Source organism: Nicotiana attenuata, unplaced genomic scaffold, assembly GCF_001879085.1.
Source record: "Nicotiana attenuata strain UT unplaced genomic scaffold, NIATTr2, whole genome shotgun sequence".
Lineage (NCBI taxonomy): Eukaryota > Viridiplantae > Streptophyta > Magnoliopsida > Solanales > Solanaceae > Nicotiana > Nicotiana attenuata.
Window position 1 is genome coordinate 177,064 of NW_017671942.1, and position 10,908 is coordinate 187,971.

The following is a 10,908-nucleotide window of genomic DNA, read 5'->3' on the forward strand; positions in this document are numbered from 1 at the left end:
AGAGAGATGTTTAAGGCTCTTGGATTTTTTGGAAGTTTACTTTAGGACATTTGTAATAAACCTTGGTTATCAATTTGACGGTTGATTTGGGAACGAAAGTCCCAATCTTTCATGGGAGATTTGTCTAAACAATTTCATAGTTTGTGACTAAGTTCTTACTTTAGTCTTTACAGTATTCAAAAGAAAGTTTTTTATGTTATTGCTTTAACTTCTGTTTGCTTTTTATTCTTGCCTTTTATTCTTAAGGAACTTATAGATTTTTGCATTTTTTTAATTTTTGAAAATGCTTCTGTTAAAAATCTCATATGATTTAAACAGAGTTTTTATAATAAGAGGGCCCTTTATATTTTCGACAACTTAAGAAGAAGATCGTCTCAACTCCTCAATAATGGTTTTAGCAGTGACGAGTAAAGAACATAGAACACACATGTTCTTTGGAATACACATTGACAAGTTTTAATTTTGAGCCTTACAAGTTTTGAATACAATCTTACCAATGTATTTGATTACATCTATAACTTTTCTCGTACTGTTTTCCCTCTGTAACAGCGTTTTAAGAAAAAATAATAAACACGAGGTTTTATCTTTATAACCCGTTTTAGAACAATAAATGCCAAGGTTTTTATTACAACCTGCTTCAGTACATGATGCTTTTTAACCCTACACTACAGTAATGTTTTCTTTAGCCTTGGCTCATGACTTCATGTGACTTTTATCTCTGGCACTGGAACTTTTTTCAGGCTTGATTTTCTTCAATCTTCTCTCTCCTTCTTTATATAATACTTGTTATAATATGTAGGTCCACCAAGTTGTTTGAGTGTTGAAGTATGAAGCCTCGGATGCACTTGATAGTTTCTTCTCCATTTGGTCCTTTTCTGAAAAGGAAATACATACGGGACTCGGAGGTACGATTTATAGATGAAGACTGCTTAACCCGTTTTTAAAATTTCTATCAAGAAAATTGTAACGCCGAAACGGCCAAGGAATTTCTAGGTTATTCCGTGTGCCTTACAGGTTCATGGACAATCCATCCCATTTAGTAACGGGCTAGCTTGTGCCTATCATCTAAAATCGTTAGTTAAAATTTTAAACAATTCAAAAAAATTGTGATACCTGCACCGTGGGTGTATTCTTAGAAGTCAATATTCTCTTCAAAATGAAAAGCATTCCAATGTGAAGGTGTACTTGCCATCCATATGTCTCCAAATTCATATGCTCCCTTGCCTCGCAATATCACGAACTCTATAGGTCTTCCCAAGTGGACCTTAATTTAACCCGCGTTTGGTTGCCTTTTGTAGACTGGTGAAAACCTTTTTCAAGTACGAGTAGTCCCCAACTTTAAAGCGAATCTTGAGGCGTGCCTTTACTGTTGTATATCTTCTATGACTTGTTTTTCTACTGCCATTCTTATTAATGCAGTTCTCTCCTGTTCTTCCAAGTAGAATCCAAATTGACCCGCATTCTCTCGTCATTAGAAATTCTTGTGTCGCTTGCATGAATCGTGTGCTTGCTTCTCCTATCTCAACTGGATTCAAAGCCTCAGCTCCATCAAACTAATGAAAGGGTTGTTTCTCTCTGTGGCTCGTTTTTGTTGTGTCGCGATATGCCCATAACAACACCACAGTAGCACCTCTGGCCAATTTCCTTTTGATTCTTCCAAAACGCTTCTTTAAATACATTGCATAATACCACTGTTCGGTTGACTTGCGTTGCCCCGATTATCCTACGGGTTGTATAGGTCGTGGACGTAATCCTTTTAACTTTGCCAACTTGAAAAAATTCTTGTGATTTTGCAGCTCCAATAAACTGAGGACCATTATCACATAGGATCCTTTGTACGCCCAAAACCAGCATAATGAATGTTTCGCCAAATAAAATCTTTCGACTTCCTTTTCTCGTACATGTTTGCGAAGGCTTCTGCCTCTTACCCATTTAGTAAAATAATCAGTAAGTACGAGCAGAATTTATTACCTGTCCTTTTGCTTGTGGTAATGACCCACGATATCCATTCCCATTTCATGAATGGCCATGGTGCGATGACCGGATGTAATAATTCTGCGGGTCATGCATATTGTTACCGTACCTTTGACATTTATCACATATGTGGCCACATCAACAACCTTTCACGCTTCTTCTCCATCTCTTTGGCCAATATAACCTGCCTTGATAGGTTCTTCACCAAATGAATCTTCCTCCATCGTGATTTCCACAATTGCCCCTCATGTTATTCCCTCATTACGTACTCTGTTCTTGAGAAGGACCGAAGGCAATCTACCTAAGGGGCCACCCGCCAACATTTTACGATATAGGTTGCCTTTGATTTAACAGGTAGCGAGCAACCATTTGCGAAGTGCATGGGCTTTTCTGTAGTCAATCAGGGACGGTTTCCATACTGCAAAGAAAGCTACAATCTCGTATCCTACCAATCCCAAGTTAAATTATTAAAAGTTACCTCATTCTTGTCAGGGTTCGAGAAAAAAATGAAAATAAATAAAATTGGGGAAAATAACTTTGTAGGTATTGCACCGCTTTGCCACGTCAGCCACAGGATGCGAGATTAGCTAAAGGCGTCTCGCTTCAGATTTTCATCCTTTCCGCTTGGTATTTATGCAACTTTCCAGGTTTGAAATTGCTATTAGCTCCTGCACCTTTTCTAAAATATTTGCTGCATCCTTGCTTCCCTGGCTGTATAAGTCCCCAACATTTGGATTAACACACAAGTGTGATTCGTCGTTGATTATAATTCTGATTTTATTCCAAGTTCTCGTGCCAGTTCTAAACCCTGCAATCCACAGCCTCATACTCTGCCTCATTGTTAAGTATTTTGAATGCAATTTGATAAGCGTCGAATGGTTTCACCCGTAGGTGGTACCAAAACAATCCCTAAACATGCATCCTTTTACATTAGATGAACCATCACGAATAAAGTCCAGTTCCTAGATTAGGCTCCATTGAGCACACTGTAATTCTTTCTGTTTGCTTTCTTAAAAATGGGGGGGCGGGGGCCCATTGCCGTGGCTAAAAATCAGCCACAAAATCAAGCTAAACACTTGTGATTTTTATAGCAGTTCTAGGTTGGTACGTGATTTCGATATTCACTTAAACTCTATTTCCCACCTTAGCCAACCTACCTGATAACTTCATAGCTTATGCAAGTATATTACGGTAAGGTGTAGGCGGCTACTACCAGCAATAGGATGCACTGAAAGTTAAGGCCTTAATTTCCTAGATTGTTCATGATTAATGCGAGTGCAAGCTTTTCCAATTGAGGATACCGCGTTTCCGCAATCTAAAAAGATTTTCTAACTAAAGATAAGGGATTGTTTTACCATGTTCTTCTCGAACCAAAACCGCACTTACCGCTACTTCTGAAAACAGCAAGGTAAATGAAGAAATCTTTCCGCCAGGCCTTTGGTGTTTCTCTAGTAACGGTGGATTTGAGTAAGTAACATTTCAAATTCCTGAGTGCTTGCTGACACTCTTCGTTCCATTCAAAATGTCCTGCTTCTTAAGAGCTGAGAAGCAATTGAAAACATTCTCTGATGATTTAAGAAATGAATCTTTACCCAAAGTGCAATTCTCCCTGTTAACTTTGAACCTCTTTCTTGCTCGAGAGTATCATCAGTGGATTTCTTCAATTGGCCTTAAATCTATGCAGGGAGTTTACCTCCATACACGGTTAGAAACAAGAAAAACCTAAGAACTTACTGGATGAACACAAATGCACATTTTTGGGATTTTAAAAACTTCATTATTAAATTTCCGCAAATTTTAAAAGTTTCAGATAAATTGCGATAATATGATCTTCTGAATGCTTGAGTTTTTAACAAGCATATCATCTATATATACCTCCATACGTTTTTCCCAAATGCTCTTGAAACATTTTGGATAACTAACCTCTGATACGTTGCTCCTGCATTCTTTAGACCAAAGGGCATTACTTTATAACAGTAAGTCCCCCAGTCTGTTATGAAGGAAGTTTTTTCTTCATCTCCTGGATCCATTTTAATCTGATTATACCCTAAATATGCATCTAAAAAACTTAATAGTTCATGACCTGCAGTTGCATCAATCAATTGATCTACGTGTGGTAGTGGAAAAGAATCTTTAGGGAAGGCTTTATTAAGATCTGTATAATTTACGCAAACCCGCCACTTACCGTTCTTTTTTGGAACTACAACAGTGTTGGCTAACCAGTTAGGATACTTTACCTCACGAATAGTGCCAATTTTTAGCAATTTTTGTACTTCTTCTTGAATCACCTAATTCTTGAAAGTTCCTTGCTTTCTTTTCTTTTGCTTGACTGGAGGATATGAAGGATCTTCATTTAGTTTATGAGTCATCACCTCCGGTGGTATACCTGTCATGTCTGTATGGGACCAAGCAAAACAGTCTGCATTAGTTTTTAAAAATTCAATTAACTTACGCTTTACCTCCGGGCTAAGATTAGCTCCTATATACACTTTTCTCTCTGGCCAGTGTATAAACAAAACCACAGCCTCCAGCTCTTCTATCGTCGTTTTGATGTTTTCATTTTCCTCTGGTTCTTGAATGGAATCGGGCCTTGAATCTACATCTGTTTGCTCTTGCTCAGTTGAGGTTGACGCTATGTTATCCTCAACTGAATTCTGTAATTGCTATTTTTCTTCACCCTTCGTGCTTGAGTCTGCCACGGAGTTGATGTTCCTAGATGTCTGTTGATCTCCCCTGATTTGACACATTCCCCATGGCGCTGGAAATTTAATGACTTGATGCAAAGTTGAAGGAACAGCGTCCATCTCGTGGATCCATGGTCTCCCAAGAATCATATTGTAAGCCATCTCCATGTCTACTACCTGGAACTTTGTGTCTTTGACGACTCCTTCAGCAAATGTGGTGAGCGCGTTACCTCTCCTTTTGTAACAACGCTGGAATTATCAAACCCAGATAGAGTATGTGCCTTTGGTATTACTTTTTCTTCAGCTTGCATCTCACGTGATACTCGTATCAAAATAATGTTCATAGAACTACCTGGATCAATCAAAACTCGTTTCACGTTAGTGTCATGTACAAGTAAAGATATTACCAGTGTGTCGTTATGTGGAGTTAATAGACCCTCGGCATCTGCATCATTGAATGTAATATTTTCTTCCTCCAATATATGCCGCAGCCGCTTCCCGTGAGTAATTGTTACTTTGGAAATCTTATTCGCTGCAGTATATGACACGCCATTGATATCTTCACCCCCACTTATAACGTTGACAGTTCTCTCGGGAGAAGGTGGTTTTGGAGGCTCTTGCCTGTTTTTCATGTATGCTTGTTTACCTTTTTCACTGAATAACTCAGTGAGATACCCCTGTTTTAGCAAATGATCAACTTCACCTTGCAAGAACCTGCAATCTGTTGTTTTATGCCCGTGATCGTTATGAAATTCGCACCAATGATCAGGGTTTCGTCTGTTTGGATTCGATCGCATTTCCTTTGGACACCGTACCTTATCTCCCATGCTTCTTAAAATAGCTACGAGTTCAGAAGTGCTTACGTTAAAATTATAACCACCAAACCTTGCCTTCAAACCCCTATCATCATCTCGTGGCTCGCGTGTGTTTCGATCATTCCTAAATCTGGAAGACGAGCCTGATTCTTTATTCCTTGATCTGTGATCGTACCTCTGATTATCCTGCTTTGATCGTGAGTCTCTCCCCGCAGGTCCCATGTATGGATCGTACCTGTTTTTACTGGATCTTTTTTCATTTTCTGCACGTCTTGAGTTTACTTTTTCTTCTTTTTTATGTCGTAAAATAATATCTTCTTCAATCCTCATCTTTGTACTGTATCTGTTATAGACGTCATTCCACGTTGTTACTGGAAATTCTCGGAGGCTTTCCTTGAGTCGCCTTCTAGCTTCTGAACTGTTATCATTCAAGTTGCTTGTGAAGGCTATGGCTGCCCAGTTGTCAGGTACACGTGGCAATGTCATTCTTTCACGTTGAAATCTATCCACGAATTCTCTAAGCAATTCTGAGTCTCCTTGCTTGATCTTGAAGATATCTTCCATTCTTTTTTCAACTTTTTGAGCTCCCGAGTGTGCTTTGATAAAAGAATCTGCAAGCTCAGCAAAAGAAATTATAGAATTTTTGGGTAAAAGAGAATACCATGTTAATGCTCCTTTAGTGAGCGAATTTTTTGACTAAGACTGATTCAATCTCCTGCTTAGTCAGGTCGTTGCCCTTTACGCCTGTTGTAAATGCAGTAACGTGGTCTCGTGGGTCTGTTGTTCCATCGTACTTTGGTATATCAGGCATTTTGAACTTCTTTGGAATTGGGAGAGGAGCAGCACTTGGCTTCCAAGGCTGTTGAGAATACTTATCCATATCTACCCCTTTGATCACGGGCGGCACCCCTGGTATCTGCTCAATGCGGTCACTTTGCTCCTTGAGCTGTTTCTGCAATGTTAGTACTAAATTCTATAAATTAGAATTACCTGGTTCTCCCTCCTGTGATTCGCTGGGGGTTCCCCCACTACCTGAATTAACGAGTGCGGAACGAGGGTTCTCTAGAGTGTTGTTATTTGGTGAGGGTGTAGGTGGTGTAGCAGGTAATTAGCTAACAAAAGCCTGAAGAGCTTTATTGACTTGAGAGGCAATAAGTTTTTGTAAAGCCTCGTCCATAGTTTCAGCATTTTTGAATTGAGCTTGTCCATTTGTGTGAGACCCCTCAGGAGTGCCTTCACGAGACCGTCGTGGAGAACCTTGTGGAGAAGGAACTAATGCGTTATTATCCTGCAGATCTCCCTGAAGTTGTTGATTTGTTTGATTTTCTTGGTTTCCTTGAGTGTTATCATTGTTGTTTGCCATAGTTGATTTAACAAGGAAAGTTAAGCAAAGAGGAAATAGATTATCAGATTCCCGGTAACGGAACCAATTTGTTTAACCAAAAAATAGAATTTTAGTCAAAGCTAGAATTTAGAAGAACTCGGGTTACTGAAAATCAAAGAAATGAATAAAAGGAAATAATTCTGAGTAGCAATATAATAATCAAGAAAAATAAATGATGCCAATGTATATTTCAATAGTTTTATTTGTGCGTCCTACAACTGATCATATATCTCCTTTTTATAAGTACCTTTGAGAATGTACGTTATGCCCAAATCATAATGAGGCTATTATGAATAATTAAAGACATTGAATGCTACGTTACACAATCATTACATTGAATATATATATTCCTTAACGGACACCCATTAAATGCTGTATCTGCACGCTTTTTTATAACCAGATTCATTCCTTCTGATGCCCGGGGATAAACGATTTAAATAGGTACGGGCGCCATGCTACTTATCTGATGTCCCGTGCCTCTTCCTCCTTCTTTGCTTGTGTCTGTTTTACAACTCTTGAATCGTGCCTAATTGTGATTCAATGACCATTTGACCAATCCACGTGTCCTGATGTCACCATATATATAAAATACAATTTTCCCCAATACATTAACCACAATGCAAATTATATATGGTAACTTTATTCCTTTAATATATATATAGATTTAAAAACTTTATCTATAAATTCAAAATTATTCTTTAATTCAAATTCAGTTTTACACACAAACACACACACACACACACACACACTCATATATATATATATGACTAACATAGTCAAATATAGAATAAAGTTACCATATACTATTTGTATTTATTAGCTTGCCACTTGGTTTAACCACAATGCAAATTATATATGGTAACTTTATTCCTTTAATATATATATAAATTGAACTAAATCACGTATCTTTAAAACCACAAACAAGTTTAATTGTTACTCGTATTTTCGAGGTAAACAGTGATATATATAATTGCTGAAAAACAAACGTCTAAAGTTTCAAAGTACAGCGCGCACGCACAAAAAAAAATGGTATGTTCTATTCAAAAATATTTCATGAAATTGTTTCTAAAAGTTGTGATCAAAATTTAGTAAGGTTAATTATCTTCAGAAATGATAAAGTGGCAAACGTTCTGAAACGGTTAGAATATGGCAATTAGATTTATTACAAAATAAAAATAAAGTAGGAAGAAAGGAAGCCTTAATGATTTTCAATCCCGACCATCACAGCTAGCAAATTTTGGAAAATGTATGCAAATAATGCCAAAATTTGCATACTTGATTATCAATCATAGCTACAAAGATTTAAAATCCAATATTTATGATAAATTATTAAGTTGTACTTGATGTGTTTCCGAGAATTACTGCCAAACTTTCTTATTTCATTTACTCAATTATAGAAAAGGCTTAATAAAGATAAAACACAACCCAAATAATTAAGCTAAACATATTATTATTATTATTATTATTATTATTATTATTATTATTATTATTATTATTATTATTATTATTATTATTATAATTCAATTTAAATTTTGGCCAAATCTAAAAAATATCATTGTCTTAGATCTGTTACTCTTACGGTCATTTAAAACATGCGCGTGCCTCTTTGATGGTGACTAGAAATTGTCAGGGCTTTGATAATCATCCATTATACTACAAGCATATAGTATAGGATCATTTCATATCATAGGCATAGCGTGATTTTGTTACATTTTTCTCCTCGCAAGTTGGGCACACTTTTGTAAAAGTATATATACTCGCTCAGCTTCAATTTAGATCACGTAGTAAGATTTGGCATAAAGTTTAAGAAGAAAAAAAAATTAAAATATGTGGTCCTAAAAGCTTAATTAAAATAAATGCTTTGTGGGGTCATGCATTTGTCTCGCTATAAAAACTTCTTATTAAGGGTAAAGTAGGTAAAATAAAAAGTTTAAAGTTAAATTGTTTCCAAATATAAAAATATGTCATTATTTTTTGACGTACTAATAAGGAAAGTATGTCATTTAAAATGAAACGGAGGGAGTATATTTTTTGATAGCCGTGGTGTTCAGATAAGTTAGCACGGACCTCAACTAATTTACGGGGCATATATTATATTTTATTATTATATAAATTAAATAACTTTGTCCACCAATGTTTAGACAGTTTGAAAAAATCACCCATCATTTTTGTCTCGGCTAGCTGAACCTACCTAAGAGCTCATGATTCTCAACCTACTTCATTGACCACTAACTACACCTTGGGTGCAGTTTTGTAAGATACTTACTACTATGTATTTCCATCAAACCCATAAATACATATATATAGTTTCGCCTACACTATTATCATTAAAATTTAATTATTTAATAATATTCTAAATTCAAATTATCACTTTGTAAATATGATAAATTTGATTTTGATACAAACACCAAAAAGGAAATAGATTTTACATAACCTTTTTTATCCTCCTGCAGCACATTAATTCAACATGGCTTTTATTAAAGCTAATCCCCTTTATTTGGGTTGGCTTCTTTATCTCTTTTTGTTTCAAGAGATTGATTTTGAAATGAAAAGACGAAAATTAGAAAATGGTTTCGGGAAATTAAAAACATTTTTGGCTTTCTTTTAAGAAAAAAGCATGTGTTACGTTGAGGAACGGAATTCTTTACCTTGGTTTTTAACAGGATAAGGACTTAGATAATTAAATATAATTAAACGATTAAAAATTTGCATATAGAGTTGTTTGGTTTAAGGTTTTTGTACTCGAGTCTTGTTAAATGTTAAAACAACTTTAACCAACATAAAATAAAAACAGGATAACTTATATTATACGTTAATTATACGCAAAAAGATGTGATCATGTAGAGAACACGTCATGCTCTTATAAATTGAAAGGTTAGCTGCAAATATTATTAGTTAATGACCACCAACTTTAATTGACATTTATAGATAAATTCAAAGATATTGACCTTACTTGTTAACCAATCTTTCTATTTAAGGGAATAGAACTTTCAACCAAATATTAAACTATATATGTTGGAAAAAGCAAATCCTATTTTAGCCTAATTAGGTGCTGCTGAATTAATAATTCATATTTTAATATGCTTTTGCAGTGACTTGTGCTGGATTCCCATAAACCGAAATTTATAGAACAAAGTACATAAAATATAATATAATATGAATTATATAGGTTTAAAGGAGGAATTACAACTATTGGTATGGCTACGAAATGCACTACCTGGCAGTCAAAAGAGCATATGATTAAAGATAAGTAATAGAATCAAAGTGTATATCAACCGTGTCGCCGCATTATATTACTGCGCTTTATTTTAAAGTTTTATTTAATCATGCTTCGGGGCCCTTAAATGATGGATACCAACAAATTACTTTTTATTCTCTAAACTCTAAGTTAATTAACATGCCGTGTTTTCTATATCTACGGTGGGCGGAGCTAGGGAGCGGAAGGGAGATAAATCCTCTTAGCCGAAAAAACAAATTATATATATAAGGTCGAAAATATTGTATATATATAGTAGAGGTTGTATCAATATATTCCTTGGCTTCACTGAGTGTTCACTTTTTTATATATTTGAAACCCCTTAGTAAAAATTCTAATTCCGTCACTAATAATTAATTTAGTCTCTATTGTACATTGGATAATCTCACATGACGTATAAATGGAGTGCCTCCCCCCGTTTTGTTTTATGTGATATTGCTTGACTCGGTAAAGGATTTAAGAAACAAATTAAAGTTTGTTGTCTCAATTAAGACATAAATATAAATAAATAAAAATTTAAAATTAAATTATTTTTAAATATAAAGAAAATATTCTTTACAGATTAAAAGATAATGATCACATATGACTACTTCCAAGTTCCAATAAATGTAAAATTGTTCGAAACTATAACCTCTATTACAGTTTACGGGAATTATGTGACTCTTTATTTTGGAAATATAGTTTCTATTTTGTTATTTTGTGTGCTAATCATAGACTTAATGTAGAATTTTAAAACTCAAGTAAATCAAATATATCAATTTAGAACTCCCCCCCACCCCCCCCCCCCCCCCCCCC